At 46.2% G+C, this 15941-nt stretch overlaps 14 non-coding genes across 14 annotated transcripts; 7 read left to right on the top strand and 7 right to left on the bottom strand.

Moving 5' to 3' along the window:
- Positions 1–5382: 5382 nt before the first annotated feature.
- On the bottom strand, positions 5383–5498 carry LOC135028750 (U5 spliceosomal RNA). The gene has a single exon (XR_010224983.1). It is a non-coding gene; the product is annotated as a U5 spliceosomal RNA (small nuclear RNA).
- A 275-nt stretch (positions 5499–5773) lies between these two features.
- LOC135028733 (U5 spliceosomal RNA) lies at positions 5774–5889 on the bottom strand. The gene has a single exon (XR_010224966.1). It is a non-coding gene; the product is annotated as a U5 spliceosomal RNA (small nuclear RNA).
- Positions 5890–6175: 286 nt separating this feature from the next.
- Positions 6176–6291, bottom strand: LOC135028746 (U5 spliceosomal RNA). Its single transcript, XR_010224979.1, has one exon. It is a non-coding gene; the product is annotated as a U5 spliceosomal RNA (small nuclear RNA).
- Positions 6292–6561: 270 nt separating this feature from the next.
- LOC135028745 (U5 spliceosomal RNA) lies at positions 6562–6677 on the bottom strand. The gene has a single exon (XR_010224978.1). It is a non-coding gene; the product is annotated as a U5 spliceosomal RNA (small nuclear RNA).
- A 144-nt stretch (positions 6678–6821) lies between these two features.
- LOC135028784 (U1 spliceosomal RNA) lies at positions 6822–6985 on the top strand. Its single transcript, XR_010225015.1, has one exon. It is a non-coding gene; the product is annotated as a U1 spliceosomal RNA (small nuclear RNA).
- Positions 6986–11809: 4824 nt separating this feature from the next.
- LOC135028755 (U5 spliceosomal RNA) lies at positions 11810–11922 on the bottom strand. The gene has a single exon (XR_010224988.1). It is a non-coding gene; the product is annotated as a U5 spliceosomal RNA (small nuclear RNA).
- Positions 11923–12208: 286 nt separating this feature from the next.
- On the bottom strand, positions 12209–12325 carry LOC135028758 (U5 spliceosomal RNA). Its single transcript, XR_010224991.1, has one exon. It is a non-coding gene; the product is annotated as a U5 spliceosomal RNA (small nuclear RNA).
- Positions 12326–12595: 270 nt separating this feature from the next.
- On the bottom strand, positions 12596–12711 carry LOC135028740 (U5 spliceosomal RNA). The gene has a single exon (XR_010224973.1). It is a non-coding gene; the product is annotated as a U5 spliceosomal RNA (small nuclear RNA).
- A 144-nt stretch (positions 12712–12855) lies between these two features.
- LOC135028790 (U1 spliceosomal RNA) lies at positions 12856–13019 on the top strand. The gene has a single exon (XR_010225021.1). It is a non-coding gene; the product is annotated as a U1 spliceosomal RNA (small nuclear RNA).
- Positions 13020–13171: 152 nt separating this feature from the next.
- On the top strand, positions 13172–13334 carry LOC135028701 (U1 spliceosomal RNA). Its single transcript, XR_010224942.1, has one exon. It is a non-coding gene; the product is annotated as a U1 spliceosomal RNA (small nuclear RNA).
- Positions 13335–14008: 674 nt separating this feature from the next.
- On the top strand, positions 14009–14172 carry LOC135028568 (U1 spliceosomal RNA). Its single transcript, XR_010224828.1, has one exon. It is a non-coding gene; the product is annotated as a U1 spliceosomal RNA (small nuclear RNA).
- Positions 14173–14324: 152 nt separating this feature from the next.
- LOC135028599 (U1 spliceosomal RNA) lies at positions 14325–14487 on the top strand. Its single transcript, XR_010224856.1, has one exon. It is a non-coding gene; the product is annotated as a U1 spliceosomal RNA (small nuclear RNA).
- A 671-nt stretch (positions 14488–15158) lies between these two features.
- On the top strand, positions 15159–15322 carry LOC135028775 (U1 spliceosomal RNA). The gene has a single exon (XR_010225007.1). It is a non-coding gene; the product is annotated as a U1 spliceosomal RNA (small nuclear RNA).
- Positions 15323–15474: 152 nt separating this feature from the next.
- Positions 15475–15637, top strand: LOC135028710 (U1 spliceosomal RNA). Its single transcript, XR_010224949.1, has one exon. It is a non-coding gene; the product is annotated as a U1 spliceosomal RNA (small nuclear RNA).
- Positions 15638–15941: the final 304 nt, after the last annotated feature.

Here is a 15941-nt window from a genome sequence, read left to right as displayed (position 1 = left end):
GGAGGCATGGTTTCATAGGTAGGGGCGTGGCCTGGTGGCCTGAATCTACATTTTGTTGCTCCGGGTGTCCCGGGGGTTGGGGGCTGCACCCGGGGACTAGTGTGTGTGCGGTGCTGGCTCCTGCACAGTGACAGGGCATGGCCACCCAGCATGACGCCTCCATTCTTGACCATGCTGTAATTGCAGTCGCACTGCAGTTCAGCGTGATCATAAAAAATGGTGTAGCCTCCTGCTGGTGCAGACTGTATGTGCGCGCAGGAAGCCGCCACCATTTTTGTGATCACAGCGGCTTAATGTGATGTCATACAGCCGCTGTGACCACGCCCCCTGTGTCTCCTCCGTTGCAGACCCCATTTTGAAGCCTTGCCCCCGCACCGCTCCATCCCTGACTTGGAAATGGAGTGTTGCTGACCCCCCTCTCCCCCCCCCGCCCCGATTGACAGGCAGAGGCGATCGCATTCTCTGCGGGGTGCCGCAGAAAATGCAGGCACATGCGTATGCTGTTAGCAAATTTTGCAGTTGGATCGCTTATTGTGATTGCATTCCAACCTGAATCAGGCCCTATTACCTATCACAATGCGCTGCGGGCAGTACAAAATTGGGTTAATATAGGAGTAAAACTCCCAGACCTGTGCTCCTTAACTGTACCTGGTGGCTAGTGGAGCGGCTGCCCAGTAATCAGTGTCCACGCCAGTGCGCACACGGTCCACCCCCTACGGCCACGCTCCCCTTCATCAGCGGCCTCGTGATCCGGAAGGGCGGTGTGTGTGTGACTGACCTTAGGAAGAAACTGGAGCCTCCGCTGCAGTGACCCAGCAACCAGGGCACGGGAGTATACAGCGCCGCTGGGAGTGATGAAGCTGCAGTAAAGATGTCTATTAGACCTAGCCTGCTGCAGCCCTTGTAGATTCTCATAAAACAAGTTCTTCTTTTCTTGTCAAAATTAATAGCTAAGAATAGGCTGCCTGAGGCAGGCCCCTGTTAAGTGGCCTGCTACTGAAGGCACCAACTACAAACTGAGCTCCCTGTTCATGGAAGCGGGGTTATAGAGGAGGATGCGCTGAGCATCTTGGGAACAGTCAAAAGCTTTGAGCCGGTTGGTGCCTCAGATCAAGATCCTACTCTACACCCCAATGTGAATCCTTGTGGAGTCCAGTGTACCCCACAGAAGAAATTAATGTGTCACACCCATTGGCAGCAACCTTAGAATAGCTGCTGACGGGCACAATTGAGAAAGGAAGGGGGGGGGGGGGGACATTTGAATCCAGCACATAGATGCAATTCAAATATGTAATTTGTACCTTCCTATTTTAAAATATAATGGATGAACCTCACCCTGTGAGAACAATCTTCATGATCAAGAGATCTCATATGCAAAATAAGTATGAGTTGGGATAGGGCTGGGGAGGGTGGCTGCTCGGGCAGCCCCTCCCCCGTCAAGTTAAGGAGATTCAACTGAGGACGCACAAGGGAACTCTCGTCTGGGGACACCAACTGCAGGGAGACCACATCTGTTCAGATGAACATGGGAGGGTGGAAGGCTGCCTAATATTGAAGCACCATCAAATATCAAACCATATGCAACAACTAGTACAAGCATTCCTGGGGGAAGGTCTGCAGAAGACGGATTTGCATACGGTGATGTCATCCAAGATGTGGGCCAAAGTTGGCTGGAACCCTCATCTGCATATGAAAAGAGAAAAGGGGCATGCAGGGCATGGCGGCCTTTTGCGGTGCTTGGATGACCCCTAGTTCGCATTAAACACCCCCACCCTCCTTTGGTGTGGGGCTCATGTTGGCCATGCCCCATCCCCTGAAGCATTCAAGCTGATTTCTTGCAGCAGCTGGGCACTGTAACAGCTCCAGAGCTGTTCTGTAAGGCAAGTAAAAGGGTGTGGGCCCTGCAGCACCACCTGTAGTTCGCATTGTGCGTTGGAAGGCACAAAGTAAGCAGACGGGAGGAGAAGTCAGGATAGTGCGCAAGGGCATCCTTTTCTCTTAGTCCGTAGAGGATGCTGGGGTCACATTAAGAACCATGGGGTATAGACGGGATCCGCAAGAGACATGGGCACTTTAAGACTTTCAAAGGGTGTGAACTGGCTCCTCCCTCTATGCCCCTCCTCCAGACTCCAGTTATAGGAACTGTGCCCAGGGAGACGGACATTTCGAGGAAAGGATTTATTGTTAAACTAAGGTGAGCATCTTACCAGCTCACACCTTAAGCATGCCGCAGAACGTGGCATTCAACAGAACACAAGCCAACGGCATGAACAATTGCAGCAAAAAGCTGACCAGAACCATAACATAACATGTGTATAACCACAAGTAATAACTGCAGACACAGTATGGACTGGGACGGGTGCCCAGCATCCTCTACGGACTAAGAGAAAAGGATTTACCAGTAGGTATTAAAATCCTATTTTCTCATACGACCTAGAGGATGCTGGGGTCACATTAAGAACCATGGGGTTATACCAAAGCTCTTGAACGGGTGGGAGAGTGCGTACGACTCTGCAGCACCGAATGACCCAACTTGAGGTTATCATCAGCCAAGGTATCAAACTTGTAAAACTTAGCAAAAGTGTTTACTAAATAGCTGCTCGGCAAAGTTGCAATGCCGAGACTCCCCGACCAGCTGCCCAGGATGAACCCACCTTTCTAGTAGAATGGGTCTTCACCTAATTCAGTAATGGCAATCCTGCCATGGAATGAGCATGCTGAATCTTACCACAGATCCAGCGCATAATGGTCTACATGGAAGCAGGACACCCAATCCTGTTGGGAGCATACAGGACAAACAGAGCCTCTGTTTTCCTAATCTGAACCGTTCTGGTGACATAAATTTTCAAAGTTCTGACCACAGCCAGAGACTTTGACTCAACGAAGGTGTCAGTGGCCAAAGGCACCATGTGGAAAGATGAACCACCTTCGGCAGAAATTGTTGACGTGTCCTCAATTCTGCTCTATCTTCGTGAAAGATCAAATAAAGGCTCTTGTGATACTGCATGGTTTGTACTGTTTTCCATGTGCTCCCAGATCTTTCAAGCAAGTAGCATGGTCAAGAAAGTTCTGTTTGAAAAGAAACAACATTTACTGTCATTGTTATAGAATTTGGGAGAAAAAACAAGAAGAAATCTGCACTGTTGACGCACTGGACAGAATGAATGAATCATAAAATATAACCTTTATTAAGTATGTATTAAAATTGGATAAATATTAATATTATTATCCCAAACTGCAGTGAAACATAAATGTTAAAATCACAGAACTAACATACATGTGCATAAGAAGAATAAAGAGATGTGAAAAAAAGGTTTAAAAAGCGTGTCCGTGTGTGATTATTTTTGAAGGCACAACCCTGGCGGGGTTGTTTATATAGATATATATGTTGCTAATAATCACTTTCTAGCGTAATGTTATTAAATAGCTGTTAGTATCTATGTCGTCAGGTACCACTGGGTCGTATCCTATATACTCCCTTCACTCAATAGGGGTTACCTCCCGGGAAGCCATCCCCATTGGCGAATTTGTGGGGGTGATTGAGTATAACCGGTAAGCTAACCTCCAATTTGTGGGGTGCTTAGGTAGATGGGGATCACTTATTTCTCTGTGTCCCCTAAGACTATATTCCTAAATTCAATACCACAGGGGGATAGCTTTCTATATCGGATAAGGAATCACTTGATAGGGAAATCTCTATGGATCATGGAAAGATCATATTTATTAATATCCAAACTAAAAAAATGATGAATAGCTTTAATTTAGCTGTTTAGATATAGTTAATTGGCGAGATATACCAACAGGTGCGGTTGCCTTAAGGAATATGGCAATTCCAATATAAATAGCAGCCCTCCTTCATATAATCAGCCAGATCTTATTAAATCTGGTCCAGATATAGCCGTTCAGATATACTTAATTGACAACATATATCAATCGGTGGGGTTGCCTTAAGGAATATAGCAATTCCAATTCTCATATAAATAGCAACCTTCCTTCATATATTCAGCCAGATCTTATTTAATCTGATCTAGGCGTAGGCAATAATGCTTTCCTTAGAGGTATAGCCACCTCAATTCTTATTAAGAAGCAAAGTGTCTGTCATAATGGTTTATCCAATTCATCTAAGAAATAATATATTCCATGTGTCAGAGATTCATTACTCTCTATTTACACTGTTAAAGAGTTAATTCTTATTATGTTACAGTGTAATGAAATTATCATATAGGGAGATGTGGCAATTCCATGTGCTATATATATAATAACCCTTAGTGGTCCAGATTCCACAATGAGGAATTTTCTTATAAACCGCTGAAACACACAGCTGTTTGACTGACTTCCAAATATATCTATCTCACTTTGTAACAGTCTTATGATAGAGAAACTGTTACATATTCGGTCACTTAGTTATCTAAAGGTAAACAGACTCAGTGTGAGGGTAATATAATATATCAAATGCGCTGTCAATAATCGTGGTAACTGGTGTAATAATGTGGTATATTGAGTATGCTAGTAAGGCATATAACTGCTCTCCAGCCTTTAAGTGTTACCAATCAATTTGTTACACTGTAAAGGATTTATGGTGTCCTGTTAGGACATGCAGCTGCTAGGCTGACTCAAAGATTTATCCATTTGTAACAATTATGTAACAGTTATATACATGTTACTGGTATTACATAGAAATAGTATGACACAGGCCAGCAGTCCCATGTGTCTAGATTCCACAATAGGAGATTTTCTTTGTCTTATAAACTGCTGGAACACACAGCTGCTAGACTGACTTCAAATATATATATTACTTTGTAACAGTCTTATAGTAAAGAGACTGTTACACACTGTCATTTAGTTATCTCAAGGTTAGCAGATTCTGTGTGAGGATAGTGTTCTGTTAGAACATGCAGCTGCTAGGCTGACTCATAGAAAATGTATCCATTTGTAACAAATGACACATACAGCATTAAATTAATATCTATAGCAGCCCATGTGACATCTCTACTCTTATCATAATTGTCTGGTTATTGCCAATCTGGACAGCAGGAGTGATATATATTCACTAGTCCCAATATCCCATCATATAAATATACCCACACTGATATACTTTCTTATCAAGAGTTATTAGTAGCTATCTGTATGCACTTTAGACATTGTAATTGCTAAGTGACATCATATCTAGTGTATTCCTTTCTTATAGCTCAGCTTCTATTCCCTATTAGTGGAGACTAACAGCTAACATCATAATCATATATTTTTGTTTTATAACATTTCACATGAGTCAAATACACGCGGACACGCCGTGCCCTACACATGTGTTTCACTGCATCTATGGCAACTTACATTAAAGCTAACAAGAAAGCACACTCGTTCTGTCTTTAAACTGATAAAAGAAACCCCAATAATATGGGGCATGCAAAAATTGAGATAAAACTCAGTTTTGCTCCTCTCCACGGAAATCTTTAATAAAAGGCGAAATATTTGTTAGTTCTGAAGAGAAACCAGAGCATGACCAAGATTCCACCTGTCGCCTGAGTGCCATGCCAGCAGTTCTCATTGAGCTCAAAGTGAGCACCCAATTTGAAAGAAAGAAAGCAGATTTCTCACCAGGCTTCCCCTAGCTATAAACATGGTTTGTACTCTTTTCCATGTGTTCCCAGATCTTTCAAGCAATTAGTATAGTCAAGAAAGTTCTGTTTGAAAAGAAACAAACATTTACTGTCATTTCTATGCAAATGAGCTTACATTAAAGCACACTCGTTCTATCTTTAAACAGATAAAATAAAACCCCAATAAGATGGGGCATGCAAAATTTGAGATAAAACTCAGTTTTGCTCCTCTCCACGGAAATCTTTAGTAAAAGGCGAAAGATTTGTTCGTTCTGAAGAGAAACCAGAGCATGACCAAGATTCCACCTGTCGCCTGAGTGCCATGCCAGCAGTCCTCATTCAGCTCAAAGTGAGCACCCAATTTGAAAGAAAGAAAGCAGATTTCTCACCAGGCTTCCCCTTGCTATAAGCATGGTTTGTACTCTTTTCCATGTGCTCCCAGATCTTTCAAGCAAGTAGCATGGTCAAGAAAGTTCTGTTTGAAAAGAAACAGACATTTACTATCATTGTTATACAAATAAACTTACATTAAAGCCAACAAGAAAGCACACTCGTTCTGTCTTTAAACTGATAAAAGAAACCCCAATAATATGGGGCATGCAAAAATTGAGATAAAACTCAGTTTTGCTCCTCTCCACGGAAATCTTTAATAAAAGGCGAAAGATTTGTTCATTCTGAAGAGAAACCAGAGCATGACCAAGATTCCACCTGTCGCCTGAGTGCCATGCCAGCAGTCCTCATTCAGATCAAAGTGAGCGCCCAATTTGAAAGAAAGCAGATTTCTCACCTGGCTTCTCCTTGCTATAAGCATGGTTTGTACTGTATTCCATGTGCTCCCAGATCTTTCAAGCAAGTAGCATGGTCAAGAAAGTTCTGTTTGAAAAGAAACAAACATTTACTGTAATTTCTATGCAAATGAGCTTTCATTAAAGCACACTCATTCTATCTTTAAACCGATAAAAGAAAATCCAAAAAGATGGGGCATGCAAAAATTGAGGTAAAACTCAGTTTTGCTCCTCTCCACGGAAATCTTTAGTAAAAGGCGAAAGATTTGTTCGTTCTGAAGAGAAACCAGAGCATGACCAAGATTTTCATCTGAAAATATGTGTTCTCCCTGCAGTTGTTGTCCCCAGATGAGAGTTCCCTTGTGCTGCCTCAGTTGAATCTCCTTTACTTGACAGAGATGTGCCTGAGCAGCGGCCCTCCCCAGCCCTATCCCAAATCATACTTATTTTGCATAGGAGATACCATGGTCATGAAGATTGTTCTCCCAGGGTGAGGTTCATTCATTGCATTCTGGGTATGCTGACCCCTGTGATTTCCCCAAATGTGGGAAACTCGACTGCATTATTTGTGGTAATGGGGGACTGTGTTTGTGCTTTCCTCTGGTCAGCTCTGGTAAAAGTCAGATTTCTTTGTCTCAGATCTTCCTCTAGCCTTGTTCTTCTTTCGAGAGTTCCCTTGTGCTGCCTCAGTTGGATCTCCTTCACTTGACAGGGGGTGCCCGAGCAGCAATCCTCCACAGCTCTAGCCCAACTCCTACTTACCTGCCAGGTGAGATACTATGATCTTCACTGTTAGGGCAATCAGGATGTGGAATTCCCTGCCAGGGAAGGTGGTAATGGCGGACTCTGTAATTGGATTTAAAAAAGGAATGGATACATTTCTGAATGAAAAAGCTATCTAAGGTTATAATACTTAAAATATCAACATGGTTAATCCGGGGGTACCATGAGTTATAGTAGCTAACTAGTCATAAAACATTATTCAGCAAGTATGTAGAATCATCACAACTTAAAACAGGTTGAACACGATGGGCAATTTGCCTCTATTCAACCTCAAAAACTATGTTACTATATGTTACTATATTACTATGTTACTGTAGTATACAGAAAACCAAAATGCAATGAACAGTGATAGTGAGCACTGATGAGGATACTAGAACTGACACTGAGCAGCAAGATGCAGCACTGGACTATTAGTAATGTACTGTAGTATGCTGAGCACCACAATGCAGCACAAGACAATGAGCAGTGATACTGAGCACTGATGAGGATACTACTGAGAACTGACACTGAGCAGGAGAGACACACTACTAGTATTACTGAGCAGCAATAAGTAACCACTGATACTGAGCACTGATATTGAGATTTCCACTGAGAGAACATAGCCACGTCCATTCCGCTCTATCTTCAAAGCACGAGTAAAAATGGCGGCAACAAGCAGCTCTTTATATGGAATCCGAATCTCGCGAGAATCCGACAGCGGGATGATGACATTTTCCCTTGTTCAGGTTTTCCGAGTCAGGCGGGAACAACCGAGCCTGCCTCGGACCAGTGTAAACAACGTGGAGTTCGTGGGGAATTCGGTTCTCGGAGAACCGAACCCGCTCCTCTCTACCTTATACCCATCAATTTTTTTATTTTCAATCTAAGCCCCTGCAGTTTTCTGTAAGCATCTGCTTCGCTATGATGATCAACAAGTCACAAGGGCAAACACTCAGGGCTTGAGGCGTAGATCTTAGGACCAGCTGCTACAAGCATGGCAGAGGTGTCACTATCACTGGTGACACCCAGAGAGGTGGCGAGGGAGATTGTAATGCAGTGCGCGCAGATAAGCAGCGCAATGGTAAAAAGGAGGCATGGTTTCATAGGTAGGGGCGTGGCCTGGTGGCCTGAATCTACATTTTGTTGCTCCGGGTGTCCCGGGGGTTGGGGGCTGCACCCGGGGACTAGTGTGTGAGCAGTGCTGGCTCCTGCACAGTGAAAGGGCATGGCCACCCAGCATGACGCCTCCCTTCTTGACCATGCTGTAATTGCAGTCGCACTGCAGTTCAGCGTGATCATAAAAAATGGTGTAGCCTCCTGCTGGTGCAGACTGTATGTGCGCGCAGGAAGCCGCCACCATTTTTGTGATCACAGCGGCTGAATGTGATGTCATACAGCCGCTGTGACCACGCCCCCTGTGTCTCCTCCGTTGCAGACCCCATTTTGAAGCCTTGCCCCCGCACCGCTCCATCCCTGACTTGGAAATGGAGTGTTGCTGACCCACCTATCCCCCCCCCCGCCCCGATTGACAGGCAGAGGCGATCGCATTCTCTGCGGGGTGCCGCAGAAAATGCAGGCACATGCGTATGCTCTTAGCAATTTTTGCAGTTGGATCGCTTATTGTGATTGCAATCCAACCTGAATCAGGCCCTATTACCTATCACAATGCGCTGCGGGCAGTACAAAATTGGGTTAATATAGGAGAAAAACCCCCAGACCTGTGCTCCTTAACTGTACCTGGTGGCTAGTGGAGCGGCTGCCCAGTAATCAGTGTCCACGCCAGTGCGCACACGGTCCACCCCCTACGGCCACGCTCCCCTTCATCAGCGGCCTCGTGATCCGGAAGGGTGGTGTGTGTGTGACTGACCTTAGGATGAAACCGGACCCTCCGCTGCAGTGACCCAGCAACCAGGGCACGGGAGTATACAGCGCCGCTGGGAGTGATGAAGCTGCAGTAAAGATGTCTATTAGACCTAGCCTGCTGCAGCCCTTGTAGATTCTCATAAAACAAGTTCTTCTTTTCTTGTCAAAATTTATAGCTAAGAATAGGCTGCCTGAGGCAGGCCCCTGTTAAGTGGCCTGCTACTGAAGGCACCAACTACAAACTGAGCTCCCTGTTCATGGAAGCGGGGTTATAGAGGAGAATGCACTGAGCATCTTGGGAACAGTCAAAAGCTTTGAGCCGGTTGGTGCCTCAGATCAAGATCCTACTCTACACCCCAATGTGAATCCTTGTGGAGTCCAGTGTACCCCACAGAAGAAATTAATGTGTCACACCCATTGGCAGCAACCTTAGAATAGCTGCTGACGGGCACAATTGAGAAAGGAAGGGGGGGGGGGGGGGACATTTGAATCCAGCACATAAATGCAATTCAAATATGTAATTTGTACCTTCCTATTTTAAAATATAATGGATGAACCTCACCCTGTGATAACAATCTTCATGATCAAGAGATCTCATATGCAAAATAAGTATGAGTTGGGATAGGGCTGGGGAGGGTGGCTGCTCGGGCAGCCCCTCCCCCGTCAAGTTAAGGAGATTCAACTGAGGAAGCACAAGGGAACTCTCATCTGGGGACAACAACTGCAGGGAGACCACATCTTTTCAGATGAACATGGGAGGGCGGAAGGCTGCCTAATACTGAAGCACCATCAAATATCAAACCATATGCAACATCTAGTACAAGCCTTCCTGGGGGAAGGTCTGCAGCAGACGGATTTGCATACAGTGATGTTATTCAAGCAGTGGGCCAAAGTTGGCTGGAACCCTCATCTGCATATGAAAAGAGAAAAGGGGCGTGCAGGGCATGGCGGCCTTTTGCAGTGCTTGGATGACCCCTAGTTCTCATTAAACACCCCCACCCTCCTTTGGTGTGGGGCTCATGTTGGCCATGCCCCATCCCCTGAAGCATTCAAGCTGATTTCTTGCAGCAGCTGGGCACTGTAACAGCTCCAGAGCTGTTCTGTAAGGCAAGTAAAAGGGTGTGGGCCCTGCAGCACCACCTGTAGTTTGCATTGTGCGTTGGAAGGCACAAAGTAAGCAGACGGGAGGAGAAGTCAGGATAGTGCGCAAGGGCATCCTTTTCTCTTAGTCCGTAGAGGATGCTGGGGTCACATTAAGAACCATGGGGTATAGACGGGATCCGCAAGAGACATGGGCACTTTAAGACTATCAAAGGGTGTGAACTGGCTCCTCCCTCTATGCCCCTCCTCCAGACTCCAGTTATAGGAACTGTGCCCATGGAGACGGACATTTCGAGGAAAGGATTTATTGTTAAACTAAGGTGAGCATCTTACCAGCTCACACCTTAAGCATGCCGCAGAACGTGGCATTCAACAGAACACAAGCCAACGGCATGAACAATTGCAGCAAAAAGCTGACCAGAACCATAACACAACATGTGTATAACCACAAGTAATAACTGCAGACACAGTATGGACTGGGACGGGTGCCCAGCATCCTCTACAGACTAAGAGAAAAGGATTTACCGGAAGGTATTAAAATCCTATTTTCTCATACGACCTAGAGGATGCTGGGGTCACATTAAGAACCATGGGGTTATACCAAAGCTCTTGAACGGGTGGAAGAGTGCGTACGACTCTGCAGCACCGAATGACCCAACTTGAAGTTATCATCGGCCAAGGTATCAAACTTGTAAAACTTAGCAAAAGTGTTTACTAAATAGCTGCTCGGCAAAGTTGCAATGCCGAGACTCCCCGACCAGCTGCCCAGGATGAACCCACCTTTCTAGTAGAATGGGTCTTCACCTAATTCAGTAACGGCAATCCTGCCATGGAATGAGCATGCTGAATCTTACCACAGATCCAGCGCATAATGGTCTACATGGAAGCAGGACACCCAATCCTGTTGGGAGCATACAGGACAAACAGAGCCTCTGTTTTCCTAATCTGAACCGTTCTGGTGACATAAATTTTCAAAGTTCTGACCACAGCCAGAGACTTTGACTCAACGAAGGTGTCAGTGGCCAAAGGCACCATGTGGAAAGATGAACCACCTTCGGCAGAAATTGTTGACGTGTCCTCAATTCTGCTCTATCTTCATGAAAGATCAAATAAAGGCTCTTGTGATACTGCATGGTTTGTACTGTTTTCCATGTGCTCCCAGATCTTTCAAGCAAGTAGCATGGTCAAGAAAGTTCTGTTTGAAAAGAAACAAACATTTACTGTCATTGTTATGCAAATAAACTTACATTAAAGCTAACAAGAAAGCAAACTCGTTCTGTCTTTAAACTGATAAAAGAAACCCCAATAATATGGGCATACCTCCCAACTTTGTCGGCTCGCAAAGAGGGACACACGCGCGGCGAAGTCGCGCGCGCTCCCAAAAAGGGTGTGGCCTAAGTAAAAGGGGGCGTGGCTTCGCGGGAGGACCCGCGATCGCGAGTCACGCCCCCGTTTTCGGCACTGAGCGGGCATGCCCAGCGCTCTGTGAGCCGCTGGCATGCCACCTCTCCCTCTGACTTCAGTGAATAGACGCTGTGCGCATGCGCACAGCGTCTATTCACCGCTGCTCTGCTAAGCAGGGCAGCGACAGACAGAGCCTCCCAATTGTCCTCCCCACCGCGGGACACTGCGGCCCGCAGGTGGGACAGCGGGACAGTCCCCAAAAAACGGGACTGTCCCGCGAAAATCGGGACAGTTGGGAGGTATGATATGGGGCATGCAAAAATTGAGATAAAACTCAGTTTTGCTCCTCTCCACGGAAATCTTTAGTAAAAGGCGAAAGATTTGTTCGTTCTGAAGAGAAACCAGAGCATGACCAAGATTCCACCTGTCGCCTGAGTGCCATGCCAGCAGTCCTCATTCAGCTCAAAGTGAGCACCCAATTTGAAAGAAAGAAAGCAGATTTCTCACCAGGCTTCCCCTTGCTATAAACATGGTTTGTACTCTTTTCCATGTGCTCCCAGATCTTTCAAGCAATTAGTATGGTCAAGAAAGTTCTGCTTGAAAAGAAACAGACATTTATTGTCATTGTTATGCAAATAAACTTACATTAAAGCTAACAAGAAAGCACACTCGTTCTGTCTTTAAACTGATAAAAGAAACCCCAATAATATGGGGCATGCAAAAATTGAGATAAAATTCAGTTTTGCTCCTCTCCACGGATAATCTTTAATAAAAGGCGAAAGATTTGTTCGTTCTGAAGAGAAACCAGAGCATGACCAAGATTCCACCTGTCGCCTGAGTGCTGTGCCAGCAGTCCTCATTCAGATCAAAGTGAGTGCCCAATTTGAAAGAAAGCAGATTTCTCACCTGGCTTCTCCTTGCTATAAGCATGGTTTGTACTGTATTCCATGTGCTCCCAGATCTTTAAAGCAAGTAGCATGGTCAAGAAAGTTCTGTTTGAACATAAATAAACATTTACTGTCATTTCTATGCAAATGAGCTTACATTAAAGCACACTCATTCTATCTTTAAACCGGTAAAAGAAACCCCAAAAAGATGGGGCATGCAAAAATTGAGATAAAACTCGGTTTTGCTCCTCTCCACGGAAATCTTTAGTAAGAGGCGAAAGATTTGTTCGTTCTGAAGAGAAACCAGAGCATGACCAAGATTTTTATATGAAAATATGTGTTCTCCCTGCAGTTGTTGTCCCCAGATGAGAGTTCCCTTGTGCTGCCTCAGCTGAATCTCCTTTACTTGACAGAGATGTGCCTGAGCAGCGGCCCTCCCCAGCCCTATCCCAAATCATACTTATTTTGCATAGGCGATACCATGGTCATGAAGATTGTTCTCCCAGGGTGAGGTTCATTCATTGCATTCTGGGTATGCTGACCCCTGTGATTTCCCCAAATGTGGGAAACTCGACTGCATTATTTGTGGTAGTGGGGGACTGTGTTTGTGCTTTCCTCTGGTCAGCTCTGGTAAAAGTCTGATTTATTTGTCTCAGATCTTCCTCTAGCCTTGTTCTTCTTTCGAGAGTTCCCTTGTGCTGCCTCAGTTGGATCTCTTTCACTTGACAGGGGGGTGCCCGAGTAGCGACCCTCCCCAGCTCTAGCCCAACTCCTACTTACCTGCCAGGTGAGATACTATGATCATGAAGGTGCTTCTCCCAGGGCAAGGCTCACCCATTGCACTCTGGGTGTGGTGCCCCTGCGATTTCCCCAAATGTGGGAAGCTTGACTGCATAATTTGTGTTTCCCCTGGTCGGCTCTCGTATAATTCAGATCTCTTTGTCTCAGGTCTCTCTCCAGCCTAGTTTGCTGTCTGTTTCCACTTCTTTTTTCATGAGCCCCTCCCTTTTATACCCTTGTGCACTATCCTGACTTCTCCTCTTGTCTGCTTACTTTGTGCCTTCCAATGCACAATGCAAACTACTGGTAGTGCTGCAGGGCCCACACCCTTTTACTTGCCGTACAGAGCAGCTCTGGAGCTGTTACAGTGCCCAGCTGCTGCAAGAAATCAGCTTGAATGCTTCAGGGGCTGGGGCATAGCCAACATGAGCCCCACACCGAAGGAGGGTGGAGGTGTTTAATGCGAACTAGGGGTCATCCAAGTGCCGCAAAAGGCCGCTATGCCCTGCACGCCCCTTTTCTCTTTTCATATGCAGACGAGGGTTGAAGCCAACTTTGACCCACTGCTTGGATGACATCACCGTATGCAAATCCATCTGCTGCAGGCCTTCCCCCAGGAATGCTTGCACTAGTTGTTGCATTTGGTTTGTTGTTTGGGGGTGCTTCATTATTAGGCAGCCTTCTGCCCTCCCATGTTCATCTGAAAATATGTGTTCTCCCTGCAGTTGTTGTCCCCAGATGAGAGTTCCCTTGTGCTGCCTCAGTTGAATCTCCTTTACTTGACAGAGATGTGCCTGAGCAGCGGCCCTCCCCAGCCCTATCCCAAATCATACTTATTTTGCATAGGAGATACCATGGTCATGAAGATTGTTCTCCCAGGGTGAGGTTCATTCATTGCATTCTGGGTATGCTGACCCCTGTGATTTCCCCAAATGTGGGAAACTCGACTGCATTATTTGTGGTAGTGGGGGACTGTGTTTGTGCTTTCCTCTGGTCAGCTCTGGTAAAAGTCAGATTTATTTGTCTCAGATCTTCCTCTAGCCTTGTTCTTCTTTCGAGAGTTCCCTTGTGCTGCCTCAGTTGAATCTCCTTCACTTGACAGGGGGGTACCCGAGCAGCGACCCTCCCCAGCTCTAGCCCAACTTCTACTTACCTGGCAGGTGAGATACTATGATCATGTAGGTGCTTCTCCCAGGGCAAGGCTCACCCATTGCACTCTGGGTGTGCTGCTCCTGCGATTTCCCCAAATGTGGGAAACTTGACTGCATAATTTGTGTTTCCCCTGGTCTGCTCTCGTATAATTCAGATCTCTTTGTCTCAGGTCTCTCTCCAGCCTAGTTTGCTGTCTGTTTCAACTTCTCTTTTCTTGAGCCGCTCCCTTCTATGCCCTTGCGCACTATCCTGACTTCTCCCGTCTGCTTACTTTGTGCCTTCCAATGCACAATGCAAACTACAGGTAGTGCTGCAGGGCCCACACCCTTTTACTTGCCGTTCAGAGCAGCTCTGGAGCTGTTACAGTGCCCAGCTGCTGCAAGAAATCAGCTTGAATGCTTCAGGGGCTGGGGCATAGCCAACATGAGCCCCACACCGAAGGAGGGTGGAGGTGTTTAATGCGAACTAGGGGTCATCCAAGCGCCGCAAAAGGCCGCCATGCCCTGCACGCCCCTTTTCTCTTTTCATATGCAGACGAGGGTTGAAGCCAACTTTGACCCACTGCTTGGATGACATCACCATATGCAAATCCATCTGCTGCAGGCCTTCCCCCAGGAATGCTTGTACTAGTTGTTGCATTTGGTTTGTTGTTTGGGGGTGCTTCAGTATTAGGCTGCCTTCTGCCCTCCCATGTTTATCTGAAAATATGTGTTCTCCCTGCATTTGTTGTCCCCAGATGAGAGTTCCCTTGTGCTGCCTCAGTTGAATCTCCTTTACTTGACAGAGATGTGCCTGAGCAGCGGCCCTCCCCAGCCCTATCCCAAATCATACTTATTTTGCATAGGCGATACCATGGTCATGAAGATTGTTCTCCCAGGGTGAGGTTCATTCATTGCATTCTGGGTATGCTGACCCCTGTGATTTCCCCAAATGTGGGAAACTCAACTGCATTATTTGTGGTAGTGGGGGACTGTGTTTGTGCTTTCCTCTGGACAGCTCTGGTAAAAGTCAGATTTATTTGTCTCAGATCTTCCTCTAGCCTTGTTCTTCTTTCGAGAGTTCCCTTGTGCTGCCTCAGTTGGATCTCTTTCACTTGACAGGGGGGTGCCCGAGCAGCGACCCTCCCCAGCTCTAGCCCAACTCCTACTTACTTGCCAGGTGAGATACTATGATCATGAAGGTGCTTCTCCCAGGGCAAGGCTCACCCATTGCACTCTGGGTGTGGTGCCCCTGCGATTTCCCCAAATGTGGGAAGCTTGACTGCATAATTTGTGTTTCCCCTGGTCGGCTCTCGTATAATTCAGATCTCTTTGTCTCAGGTCTCTCTCCAGCCTAGTTTGCTGTCTGTTTCCACTTCTTTTTTCATGAGCCCCTCCCTTTTATACCCTTGTGCACTATCCTGACTTCTCCTCCTGTCTGCTTACTTTGTGCCTTCCAATGCACAATGCAAACTACAGGTAGTGCTGTAGGGCCCACACCCTTTTACTTGCCGTACAGAGCAGCTCTGGAGCTGTTACAGTGCCCAGCTACTGCAAGAAATCAGCTTGAATGCTTCAGGGGCTGGGGCACAGCCAACATGAGCCCCACACCGAAGGAGGGTGGAGGTGTTT

This window comes from Pseudophryne corroboree, unplaced genomic scaffold (genome assembly GCF_028390025.1).
Source record: "Pseudophryne corroboree isolate aPseCor3 unplaced genomic scaffold, aPseCor3.hap2 scaffold_480, whole genome shotgun sequence".
In the NCBI taxonomy this organism is placed as follows: domain Eukaryota; kingdom Metazoa; phylum Chordata; class Amphibia; order Anura; family Myobatrachidae; genus Pseudophryne; species Pseudophryne corroboree.
This window is presented reverse-complemented; position numbering and strand designations above follow the sequence as displayed.